We start from the raw sequence: 14,051 nt of genomic DNA, 5'->3' as shown, positions 1-14,051 counted from the left end.
TTCACAGCTGAAACATTTTATACTTAATAGGAAATAGTAAAGTGTTAGAATATAGTTGTATAAGAAGTTATGGTTTGTTGTACAACAAGCACTGGGGAATGATTGTGGTTAACGATTGGGGTGATGAATTCCATTTATTTTCTCAGTGAAAGGAAAATCAGTTTTAGGAAGAGTTATTAAATCCATTCTAGTACATTTTCTCACTGGATCATTACTCAGTACATACCTGATGACTGCTAGGCATTGCGTTTATATCTAACATTGCAATGGCATATAAGACCACATACATTTTATCTATACAGATTTACCAGATAGTTTCCAAATCATTTCAACGAATTCACTCCTTTTAGTTTATAATCTTCTCAACCTGTACATAGCAATGTTATTTGCAATTTAGAAGTAAAAAAAGAAAACATAGGTACAAACGGTTTACATGGATTTCCCTTTATCAATTAGGAGAAAGACACAAACCTGAAATGTAAGCCTGAGTATAGCCTAAATGTTAAATTTTTAATATTTACTTTTTAGGGAGTGTTTGTATGTGTATGTGCATGGGCAAGTGTGTGTGTATATGTGTGTATGTGTTTTTGTGTGTGCACGTGTGCACAAGCATACGGGGTGTAATACCCATCTGGAGAACAGCTGTTTGCGGAGTAATTTGTCTGCATCTAACAAGTTGATTCTAGGGACTAAATTCAGGTTGTCAGGCTTGACAACCTGCTAGGCTATCTTGTCACCTACAGTTTATAGTCTTTGCTTTAAAACACATACCATACCCACAGCCACCTACACACACACACACACACACACACACACACACACAACACACACACACACACACACACACACACACACACACACACACACACACACAAAACAAGAAAGATTGGGATAAAACAGTTTACAGACCTCAGTCAGGGACTTTAAAGATGCATGTAAGAAATGTAGTTAAATATGCAGAAAATTGGATAATGGTCTAGAATCCAAGGAGAAGCACAGAAGGAACATTTTTGCAATTCTCAGAATAGGTAAAACAAACAATTTTTATTGGTTATTTTATTTATTTACGTTTCAAATGTTAACACCCCTTCCAGGGATTTCCCTCTGCAAATTCTATCCCAATCCCCTCTCCTCCTGCTTCTATGAGGGGATTTCCCCCCCCCCAGCCACTCATTCCCACCTCCCTAACCTGTTATTACCCCATACTACGTCATCAAGCTTCCACAGGACCAAGGGCCTCCCCTCTCATTGATGCCAGATAAGGTCATCCTCTGCTACATATGGTGCTGGAGGAATCTGTCCCTCTGTGCATACTCTTTGGTTGGTGGTTTAGTCCCTGGGAGCTTTGGGGGTTCTGGTTGGTTGATATTGTTGTGCTTCCTATGGGGTTGCAAACCTCTTCAGCTCTCTCAGTCCTTCCCTGATCCATTGAGAACCCCATGCACAGTCTGATGGTTGGCTGTGAGCATCCGTGTCTGTATTGGTCAGGTTCTAACAGAGAGTCTCAGAAGACAGCCATACCAGGCTCCTGTCAGTAAGTGCTTCTTGTCATCACCAATAATGTCTGGATTTGGTGTCTGCAGATAAAATGGATTCCCAGGTGGGGCAGTTTCTGGATGGCCTTTCCTTCAGTCTCTGCTCCACTCTTTGTCCCTACATTTTATTTAAACAGGAACAATTCTGGGTTAATATTTTTGAGATGGGTGGGTGGCCTCATCCCTCAACCTGGGATGGGCTTAACCTCTGTATATGGTCTATCTTTACTGTCCTTGTTAGGTATTTCATCTAGTGTCATATCTGTTGGGTTCTGGGAGCCTCTTGCTTTCCTGGCATCTGGGACTTTGTAGTGGCTACTCCCAGTTCCCCATCCCTTGCTGCTACATACCTTTCAATTTCCTGACCCTCTGTACTTCTCCCTAGTCTCCTTCCACACTTGATCCTGCCCACTTTGTCCATCCCCCTCCTCTCTCATAGGGTACCCTATGATTATTTTGTTCCCTCTTATAACAAGGACTAAAGCATATACATTTTGATCTTCCTTCTTCTTGACCTTCATATGGCCTATGACTGGTATCATGGGTATTCTGAGCTTTTTGCCTAATATCCACTTATCAGTGAGTACATACCAGGTGTGTTCTTTCGTGACTGGGTTACCACACTCATAATATTTTCTAGTTTCATACTTTTACCTAAGAATTTCATGAAGTCTTTGTTTTTAATAGTGGAGTAGTACTCCATTGTGTAAATGTACTACATTATGTGTATCTATTCCTCTGTCGAGGGACATCTGGGTTCTTTCCAGCTTCTGGCTATTATAAAAAAGGCTGCTATGAACATAGTGGAGCATGTGTACTTGTTATGTGTTGGAGCATCTTTTAGGTATATGCCCAGGGATGGTAGAGCTGGGTCCTCAGGTACTACTATGTCCAGTTTTCTGAAGAACTACCAGATTGATTTCCAGAGTGGTTGTACCAGCTTGCAACCCCACCAACAATGGAGGAGTGTTCCTCTTTATCCACATCCTGACAAGCATCTGTTGTTGCCTGAGTTTTTGATCTTAGCCATTCTGACTGGTATGAGGTTGAATCTCAGGGTAATTTTGATTTGCATTTTCCTGATGATTAAGGATGTTGAACATTTCTTTAGGTGCTTTTCAGCCATTTGAAATTCTGCAGTTGAGAATTTTTTGTTTAGCTCTTTACCCCATTTTTATTTAATAGGGTTATTTCATTCTCTGGGAGTCTAACTTCTTGAGTGCTTTGTATATATTGGAAATTAGCCCTGTATCAGATGTAGGGTTGGTAAAGATCTCCTCCCAATCTGTAGGTTGACATTTTGTCCTATTGACAGTGTGCTTTGCCTTATAGAAGCTTTAAGGTATAATACTGAACATATTTGAGGTCCCATGTTTGATTCCCAACATACACACACACACACACACACACAGACACACACACACACACACACACACAATCATTCCTTCCTAAGATAGAGAAACAGCAATGAAATATGACACTAAGAAATAACTGTTGCTGTAAAATTATAAAAAATGCTGTCTTTTACCCCACACTATAGATCCAGCACCATAGTGCCCCAAGATATCTGGTAGATATCTTCATTCAGTCAGCAAAACACCTCACCTGCTCTGCTCCATTCCATATCACTGCTGATGACTACTCTCTGAGCCTGGCCGCAATCTCTCTAATCATTTAGTTCCCAAGGCATGCTGTCACCATGCCAGAAATAAACATCCCAGTTCTGTGGAGGCCTAGTGTCTCTGGCTGCCACATACTCTCTTAAACTTAAATCACCACATGAAAAACTCACAACACAATAACCTGTGATCCAATTATAAGATATAATTGTCCACCTAAACATAAAGAGCACTGTATGTACACATCTATCCCTTAATAATATTCATAACAACCTGTAAATGTGCAGAGAGGAATTTTAGCATCAGCCTCCATGTTCTTTTCACTGCTTCTCCTGCCTCCCCCTTCTCTAAAACTTTTCTCCCGCCCATCCTTCCTTCTCGTCCAATGACAGGCCTCGTTCTATCTTTTACTTGCCTTCACCGGTATGACATCCTACAGATAACTATTAAAAAAGCAAGAAAAATATTCGAGCCAATAAAAGAAATAGTGTATAATCTGAAAATAGTAGTCTTTATATCACTGACATCTGAATATAAACTTTCTTACAGTGACCCTTTCCTGCCATAGATTATAGCTCACAGAGAGTAAACTGAGATATGCTCTTCAGTTTACAGACTTTGACTATTGTTTAATCGATAGTGGATCATTAGTTGACATTTCTTTCTCCTAGTATTCATCTCTCAAAAACATCAACAGGCAGAAAAAGAAGGGAAGAATGAGAAAGAGAGAGAGAGAGAGAGAGAGAGAGAGAGAGAGAGAGAGAGAGAGAGAGAGAGAATCAGAAACTAAGAAGCTTTTGTGATTAATGTGCAATTGGAGGATCTGCCAATGCATAATTGGTTCAGGAAAAAGAGCAAATATTTAGAACTCTTTTGAGAAGTAGCCAAGGAATTGGCTTACAGTCTTCGGATTATGTTCAAGAATCATACTGACAGAATCAAACAGCAAGGGAAGAACATGCTCTGAGCTAATTGTTTAGAAATCGATTTTTGTTCCAACAGCTATAAAGTGGAAGACGGATGATGTGAGAATTTGTAATTTGTAATTTAAAACTACATGAACCATGGAAGTTTCCAGAGACTTTGGTCTGTCCATTGCTTTACTAAAAATGACAAGACCACCATAATCCAAAACAATTGTCTCTTTGCCCAATACTATGCCAATGAAACAGAAGAGAAAAAAAATCGAAATTACTCATTTACATTTTCAGTTTGTGTTCATAAATTGTTATTTGGCTTGCTGGGTTGAATTTATATAAGATCTTTAATGATGATGAAATTCTGGCTTTAAAAAAGTAGCCTGTGTAAAAGCTTAGTAATTGGCAATGATATGTGTACCTTAATACTAGCTCTTAATTTTTAACTTTTTAAATTTGTGCTTTAGGAATACCATCATGTATTGTTTGATACTTAAAACAAGTAGTAATATTTGTAATTAAAAGGAAAATCAGTGTATATGTGTATATAAATACACGTATAAGTTGCGAATGTTACAATCAGAGAAACATGGATACAATATTCATTTTCGAATGTATTATCCAACTCCATTGACAAAAGTAAAAACTAGCAATAGGGTTATACAGGCTTTTACTTACTTATTTTTTCAAGATGCACATTTTGAATTGAAGAAATAATGTGAATGAGGGAGAGAGGATGTCATCCTACATGACAGAATATGATCTGGGAAATAAAAGCTGCCATTTGCTAAACAATACATGATCACTTTATGCAGAACTTTCACCTCTGTAAAGCACCAGTGGGAATTTTTTCTTTTGGAAAATCTATGAATGGACTATCTAACTTTTCCAGTCCCAAAGCAATATTTTGTATTCTAAATATCTCCCTTCATTCACGCAGTGTCAAAAGATATGAATATGAGATTCATATTGCCAGCACAGAGACTATTTGGAATTTCATCTTTCATTTTAAATAAACCTTATACATTTAAATGATGCCTGAGAAGATTATTCTATTGTGAAGCCTTAACACTTTAATAGGGGTTAAATTAAAGCAAGAAGAAGGATCACTTTCGATTTCTTGCTCAAAGTGTGGCTTTCAGAAATACATCAAAATGGAGGATCAGATGTTACTGGTGAAGTTACATTTTCATCTTCTTTGTTCCATTGTTTGAGAGTTGAGTTACTAGACTTTATGTTTCTGATTCATTTTTAAATAGAGACTTTTCCTTAGTTGGAAGTGAGTCACACTGAGCCATTTCCTGGGATGCAAATGCTGCTTCTGAGGACAACCTTATTCACTTCTTAAGTTCAAATCTTGGCTACAGAAGGTTAGGTCATGATCTAAGTTTCAGTGTAATTTGTGCTATTTTTCTACAGTTTCTTTTACCCTTCTCATTTCCCCTCTCTTCATCAGTTCACTTCCGTATTTTTTTTTAAAAAAAAAAAACTTGTAAGCCCTGAGTTAGGGTAAGGACCTGTTTATGAGGGAAATGTTTCTAATTATATATTAAAAATAACTGCAGTTTAACTTTCTTCAAAAGAAAACCTAGTAGTGAACCACATGTTTATTGTTTTATAAGATTAGTCAAATTACCTTGGCACGAAATTAATATTTTCTCTGAAAAATAGTATGGCCTATTTTGACTCTTGATGTTGCTTAAACACATTTCTTCATCATGTGCTAATAGAGTTTGCGACATTGGGAATTGATTATGGAGATAAATTTAACCAAAAGAACTTGAATTCCCTATAATTTCATTCTGAATAGTCTGTACTGCTCACATTAATAGATGTTGATGAAGAATTTTACTGTAAAAAACAATCTAGGTTTCAGTCAAGACCATAGGACAGTTCTATCTCATATATATATAATTTTTTTGTAATCTTAGATACTTAGAAAATCCAAGTTTGTTATTGTATTAGCCAAGGTTCTCAAGAGTCACAGAACTTATGGAATGTATCTTTATATGAAGGGAAATTATTGAAATGACTTACAGTCTGCGGTCTGTAAGTCAACCATGGGCATCTATGAATGGGAAATTGGAGAATCTAGAAGTTACTCTGTGCCATAAGGCTAGATGTTTCAGCTGGTCTTCTGTATAAGTCAGAATCCCGAAGAAATAGGTTCCAGCAGATATGCTGGCAAGTAAGTGCAAGCAGGCAAAGAAGAAGAGAGCCTTCCCTCTTCCATTGTTCTTATGCAGGTCTTCAGATTAAAGGTATGTACAGCCATGCCTAGATTGAAGCTATTCTTCACTTGGAGCTTGCTCTGTCTTGGGCAGGTCTTGAACGCAGAGATTTGCTTGCCTGTAGATCCTGGGATTAAAGGCATGTACCAAGTTGTCTGGACCTAAGCTTTTCATGGCTACTATGCCTAAGATCTGGATCACAGGAGTGACCTTCATTTCTGGATTGTAGTTCATTCCAGGAATAGTCAGTTGGCAACTGAAAATAGCCATCATAGTCATGTCAAAAAATTATGCATCATCAACACTTATTCTAAGTACCAATGGACTTTTTCTCTCATTTTTCTTTTATGTGAATGAGTTAGTGTGATCCCACAGCTTATAGGTGTGAGACCTCAGGAAAATATTTAATTCCTTAATTTTATACCCAAACCTTACATTGTATTTTGATTGGTTCCTTTACTATCACTAAGTCCTTTATCCTTGAATATCTTTATTTTTTTTAATCAGTCTTGTCTTTTACAGGAGAATATAAAAGCTCGCTTCAGAACTATAAAAATGAGACTGTCAAATCACATATGATATAAGGTAAATAGCTCATAATAGACATGCATTAGGGGTTGGGGATTTAGCTCAGTGGTAGAGCGCTTGCCTAGCAAGCACAAGGCCCTGGGTTCGGTCCCCAGCTCCGAAAGAAAAAAAATAGACATGCATTAAACAAAGGAATTTCATACTTTTATCTTCGAACAAAGTGCTGCGTCCTTAAACATACAGATGTTTGCTGTACTCTAGTCATGGCAATAGTGCACCCATATCCGAAGTCCACCATGGAGAATCAGGTGCTACATGCCTGAAATGGAAAAGTTATGGATACTGTGAATATTCAAGCTTTTATAATGGTTTAAATATAGACTTATAGTTTTAACTTTATTTTTTGATAACATCACTGGTGTAAAAGTCTAACATTACATTATAAATTATTATCAGTTGTACTTTATTAAATATTCATTACAGTTTGCCGTGTGTGTGTGTGTGTGTGTGTGTATGTGTGTGTGTGTTGGTGAAATAGATACTATATTATATATCTGCAAGTATTGGCTCATTCTATGTTTTCTGAGGTGGTGGTTTGGTTATCTACATATATAGATGCGTGTGGGTTTAAGTATGAATTATATGTATAGAGGAAGTATTTTTGTTTCTAAAATAGTCAATATGTTTAACCAACTTGAAGTTAAAAAGCAAAACAAAAAAGAATAGAAATTGAAATAAATGACATTTTACGTGGCTTGTCAAATATGAGAGTAGTAAGGCGTCCCAGAAGAGAAACATTGCTGAAAGACGAAAGCACTTGTGAGTAAAACAGTGGATAACTTCTCAGCAAAGCAGAAAATACCACAATCGAACAAGAAGTTGTTTGTAAACATTAGTAAAGCTATTTACCTGGAATACAATGCACATGTTGTCCTAGATCAGCCTTTAGTAAAATGATGATCTGGGCTCAGTGCTGAGTTTTACCTCCTTTTCAGCCGAGAGACTCATACATATGTGCACTTAGTATTTGATGTTCATGGTGGCTACAGTTATTTTAAATGACAAAATATAAAATGACTCATACTGAGAGTCTGTTTGAGGGCAAAGGGATCATGCAATAGAATTGTAAGGAATATAAAACTATGCATGAATTAACACATAAAAGAGCAAGTTAATTTCAGATAGTAGCGTCAAAAATGTGCCAAGAATAAAAGTAGGACAATGACAACATGAACATGGCATTTAAAAGTAAATTATATAACCTCTGTTCATCTCTTGTTTATGTAAGGCACAAGTGAACATCAGAAACTTAAAGGAGCACAGAGGGGAGAAGAAAGAAGAATTCCATTGCTGTGAACAGATGCTATGACCAAGGCAACTTTTTTTTTTTGGATTTTTTTTATTTACATGTCAAATTTTATCTTCTTTCCGGGTTTCCTCTCTGGAAACTCCCTATCCCATTCTTCCATTCCCTGCTTCCATGAGTGTGCTTTCCCACCCACCTACCCTGCCTCCCATCCCTGGCATTCCCCTACACTGGGACATCGAGCCTTCCCAGGACCAAGGGCCTCTCTTCCCATTGATGTCCAGCAATGCCATCCTCTGCTACACATGCTACTGGAACCATGGGTTGCTCCAGGTGTACTATGTGGCTGGTGGATTAGTCCCTGGGAGCTCTGGGGACGGGGAGTCTGGTTGGTTGATATTGTTCTTCCTATCAGGTTGCAAACTCTTTCAACTCCTCCCTGCTCAGTCCAATGGTTGGCTGTGAGCATCTGCCTCTGTATTTGTCAGACTCTGGCAGAGTCTCTCAGGAGATGGCTATATAAGGCTCTTGTCAGCAGGCACTTCTTGTCATTAGCAATAGTGTCTGAGTTTCATGTCTGTATAAGGGATGGATCCCCAGGTTGGGCAGTCTCTGGACTTTCCTTCTGTTTCTGCTCCACACTTTGTCTCCCTATTTCCTCCCTTGAGTATTTTGTTCTCCCTTCTAAGAAGGACTGAAGCATCCACACTTTGGTTTTCCTTCTTCCTGAGCTTCATGTTGTCTGTGAATTGTATCTTGGGTATTCCAAACTTTTGGACTAATATATACTTATCAGTAAGTGCATAACATGTGTGTTCTTTTGTGATTGGATTGCTTCACTCAGGATGATATTTTCTAGTTCCATCCATTTGCCTATGAATTTCATGAAGTCATTGTTTTTAATAGCTGAGTAATACTCCTTTATGTAAATTATCGTTCTGGATATTATAAATAATGCAATTCTTATGAGGACAACATTTAACTGGGGCTGGCTTACCTGTTCAGAGGTTCAGTCCATTATCATCAATGTTGGAGCATGTAGTATCCAGGCAGGCATGGAGCAGGAGTAGCTGAAAGATCTACATCTTCATCTGCAGGCCTCTAAGAGAAGACTGGCTTCCAGACAGCTAGGACTTAGGTGTTAAAGCCCATGCCCACAGTGACGCACCTACTCTAATGGGGCCACAAATAGTGTCACTCCCTGGGCCAAGCATATACAAACCACCACAAAAGTAAAACATGATGCTCTCAGGATGTTAAAGGCTTTCACATTTACAGGAAAGTTTATCTTATGCACAAGAAAAATGCATTCTCTGCAAAGTGACCACTGGGTGTAACAGTCTGAGTGTCACACACTTGAACACTTCACCTTTCTTCCCTTTAGAATCAGGTGACCCTTGCCACTAAAGAAACCACTGCAAGGATCCAAGTCCTTTTTCAATTGTATCATTACATTCCTTCCTCTCCTGTGCTATGCTTGCCTAGCCGTGGGAACAGAGTGTGCAGATCACTTGTCTCCATTGCTCCTCTTCTTCAAGGTATGTTGTGCTTAATGCCTTCCGTGGTTTCTGTGGTTCCTCACAAAATCTTTGTCTTTAACAACGTTATCCTATCATCACAGGCAATAAAAGAAAAAAGGGGCAAGGTTTACTTCCAAACTAAAACTTGCCCTTGAAGAAATCAGTCACCAGAGTTTCTTAAATTTAGAATGTGCAAAACAGAGCTGCCTTTTAGTTGATTTCAGAAGAAAGGTAAAGTCATTTGTGAGTGGGTATTGCGTTATTCTGTACTTGAAGAAGTATAGAGTATCACTGCTTGGAGAAAGGGCTTTCAAGGTGAAAACTTGTGAGTGCCATGAATGTCTTGTTAAGATGTTTTGATTTGACCATTCACAGAATCTGCCATTTTACTTTAGAGATAAATCAATGTGGGGATAAGCATAAAACAGCTCAGATAATGGGAAGAAAATATGAAATTTATCATTTATTATTCATCAAATTTTATGAAGAGCATTACATGTGTGGAGATTAGTTATGTTTCTTAAGCGAAGGCAGTTATAAAATAAGAAAAAGACATTAACTTCTGTCAGCTTTTGTCCTCTTTTACACCCTTCACTATTCATCCTTTGCTTGCCAATCTAGCCAGCACGTCAGTGCAGTGAAAGCTTCGAATCCCCCTCCAGTTTTATCCTTACTAACAATAGAACTATGATTTAATTTGTTTCTCTAATAAGTAGAATGTAATATTATTTAACTGATATAGATCTCATGCCTTAGTTATCACTTCTCCCTAGAAGATGCTCTATAGTATGCAATATGGCAGTTAACAGAAGTATTTCATAATTTCAGTTAGATATGCGATCTAAAACATCTCATGGAGGGAGAGAGTAGGGTGGTGGTAGTTTGGGCGAGGCTGCAAGTTGGAATTGAGAAAATGCTGCTCAAAGGCTAAAAAAATTCTATTAAACAGGAAGAATAAATTCAAGACATGATCACTGTAGTTCACAAGAAAGTATTATATACACTTAAAAATCATTCAAAGATGGATTTCAAGTCTTCACCAACCCCTTCCTCCCCACAACTTTGTAAGTTATTAGATAGGTTAATTAGCTTAGCTTTTCCAATCTAAAATAAGAGTTTATTTCAAAACATTGCAATTCACGTAATACTTAATGTGAATTAAAGTAAACGATAATTTAATAATTATACAACTCATTTTATAAAAACTTGTTGAATAGAATTAGTCAAATATTTGAAAAGGCATGGATGTAAGAATTTCTATATTAAATGATTATTTTGCACTAATTGCATGAGTTATTACCTATTTCTTTAGCCTGAGGACTGAAGCAGAGTACTGACTGACATGCTAATGAAATTAATACAGAGCTGAAATTAATTTGATGCTTTTCCTTGTGAAAATAATACCAGATTTTTACTGAGAATGTTTCCTATGGTGATCTTGAAAGAGAGACAAAGACATTGCAGTAAAAATAAAAGAGTATACTCTTAATCTTACTATGGGCTGTGGGGACTTTGTGGGCATCCTCGCTCTGAGATCAGAAAGGTCATGATCATTTTGACTGGAGATGAGGATGAGCTCAAAGTCGTAAATCGCTAAACAGGAAGATAATCCTGAATTATTGTGGCGAGCCCAACCTGATGACAGTACCCTTAAAAGTAGCTCATTTTTAAAAATGAAATTAAGAACTTCTTTTCCTTTTGTGAGATTATAATGCAATTACATCATTCTCCTTTCCTCCTTCTGCCAATGCTTCCATAGACCTTTCCTTTCCTGTCTTTCAAACACATGTCCTTTTCATCATGAATTGTTAGTATATATTATTAAATACATATGTCTAGCCTGCTTTGTGTCTATGATTCAGCCAGTGTATTTGCATGTATATGTTTTCTTGACTGATCATTAATTATTGGATCACCAGCTGGTGAGCTCTTCCTTGGGGAACAGTATTTCCCCAGTTCTCAGCCTTCTTTAATTGTCTATAGTTATCTGTGTAAGGTTGAGGCCTTCTAACAATCCCTACACACACACACACACACACACACACACACACACACACACACACACACACACAAACACACACACACAGATACACACAATGTGGCACATTTATTATTTTTATTCTTGTGCTGTGCACATTTAAGGAGTCATGTTGGTGAGACTTTATGAATGTAGTTCTAATATTCCTTGAAAATATAATCCCATGGAAGATCTTCTGGTTCTGATGATCTTTCTGCCCTATCTTCTGAATTGATCCCATAGCCTGAGGTGTGGAGACTTGCATTATAGATGTACTCATGAGGACTAGACTGTATACATTTTGATTGTTTGTGGTTTTCTGGTCATTTTTGTCCAGTTAGAGGCAGATGCTGGTTATTTTTTGCTTTTCATTTGTTTTGATTCTTTTTTCAACTTGACACAAGCTAGAGGAAACTTAGTTGTAAAAATGTCTTCATCAGGTTGCCTGTAGATGAGTTTATAGGGCATTTCCTTGATTAATAAATCATATAGGAGGGTTCAATGCACTGGGGTAGTGATACCCTTGAACTTTAGTATAGGACAGTTTAAGAAAGGCTAACACCAACCAAGCAGATATGCTAGCTGCTTCAAGGCCCCTGACAAATGTATAGCAGAGGCCTGCCTGGTCTGGCCTCAGTGAAAGGAGATAAGCCTAACCCTTGAAAGATGTGAGGCCCCAGGGAATGGGGCAGACTGGCAGGATGTGGGGTGTGTGTGTGGTAGTGTGTGGAGACATCCTCTAGGAGACAGGGGTGTCTGAGGGCAGAATGGAAGGGAGAAAATGACTGGACTGTAAAACAGATAAAGATAATGATAATTTTTCTAAAAAGCAGGCTAAAAATCTATGGCGAGTAAGCCAGTAAGTAGCACCCAGTTCCTGCACCCAAGTGCCTGCCCTGAACTCACACCTTGATATCCCTTTGTGATGGACTATGGCTTGGCAGTGAAAGATAAAATAAACCCCTTCCTATCGTTGTTTTGTGTTTCTCACAGCAATAAGATAGACATGGTTTTTTTTTTAAAAAAAAGGCAGGACAGTTGCTGTTGAGAAGGAAGGCAGATTCTATAGATGAGGGAAACTTGGTACCCATTGTGAGTACAGCCTGCAAGGACCAAAAAGATGTTTCCAGGAGATAAAAGCTGTGAAGAAATAGAGATGAAAACAAGGGACTGAACGAGTCTTTCAGACCCATTCTCTAAAACTTAATTTAGCCCTATCTGCAAATTGATCAGGCTTTTAGGTGACCTGAGCCAGAGGAAATCAGATAGGCCATATTGTCCCACACAGAACAGGGTGATAATAAATGGCTATCTGCTAAATTGGTGATGAGAAATGATAGAAAGACTAACGAAAGTCATAATGTGAAGGTGGCATGGGATTCTAATGTCACTGTGTAACTTTGCTAAAGATTTAATAAGCATTTAACCTACTATTGCTGTCATTATGCCATTTCATATGTGTTTATAAATGAATTTTAGTCATATTCATCCTCAAGTACCGTCTCCCATTGCCCTTCCAACTCCAACTGGCTTTTCTTTTAGTTTAAAGTAACGCAGGCAGCTTTAGTTTGCTAGGCCTATATTAAGAAATTCTTTCAACCCAAACCACTTATTCTGAGAACCTCCTTTCCTTAGTTAGGGATCAGACCTTGAGCAATAATGCCAGTGCTATGTGATTTTTATGACTATGGCTTAAGCAGATTAATGACAAACACCCTGGTGAACGGGGGTAACAGAATGACTTCCATTTTGAATTAGAAATTGCAATGAAGAGATCCTAATTCTTTGAACATTGCAAAATAGCAGATAAATGATTGGGATCGTGATGTGTGCATGGATAGGAAAGAGCAGCATGGGAATCTAAATAGGCAAAAATTGTTTTGTTTTTGTTTGTTTTTTGTTTATTTATTGCGAATGGACTGACCCTCATTATGCAAAATCTCTCCAGTTAGATCAGTGTTAGAGGGATATGTTACTTCCATCTATCTTTATACGCAAAACAAAAAAACAACTATATAATGTTGGTGGCATTGTTGCACTTTTATCTAAAAAGATGCATCCATTAAAGTGATTGAAATTATTGTGACAAAGAATTCCCTAAAGTTCATTTGCACTGCTCCAAAGGACCATCCTAAATCAATGTCTTCAAGTAATCTCTCTTCGTCTTCTCTTTTCTTTGTTTTTATTGTCACTCAGCTCGGTCTGCAGTTAAAACAAACAGAGGAGAAACAAACCTCCTTAGAAAGCTGCAGTCTTCAAGTGGCACTTACTACTTTTCTGTTCAAGTTTTGGCAAGAGTAGTTCAGATGGCTACAATTAACCGCAAGAAGGGCTCAACGACACAGCCTAGTCAGGACCCTTGAAGAAGTCAACGTAAT

This window comes from Rattus rattus, chromosome 1 (genome assembly GCF_011064425.1).
Source record: "Rattus rattus isolate New Zealand chromosome 1, Rrattus_CSIRO_v1, whole genome shotgun sequence".
Classification (NCBI taxonomy): Eukaryota; Metazoa; Chordata; class Mammalia; order Rodentia; family Muridae; genus Rattus; species Rattus rattus.
This window is presented reverse-complemented; position numbering follows the sequence as displayed.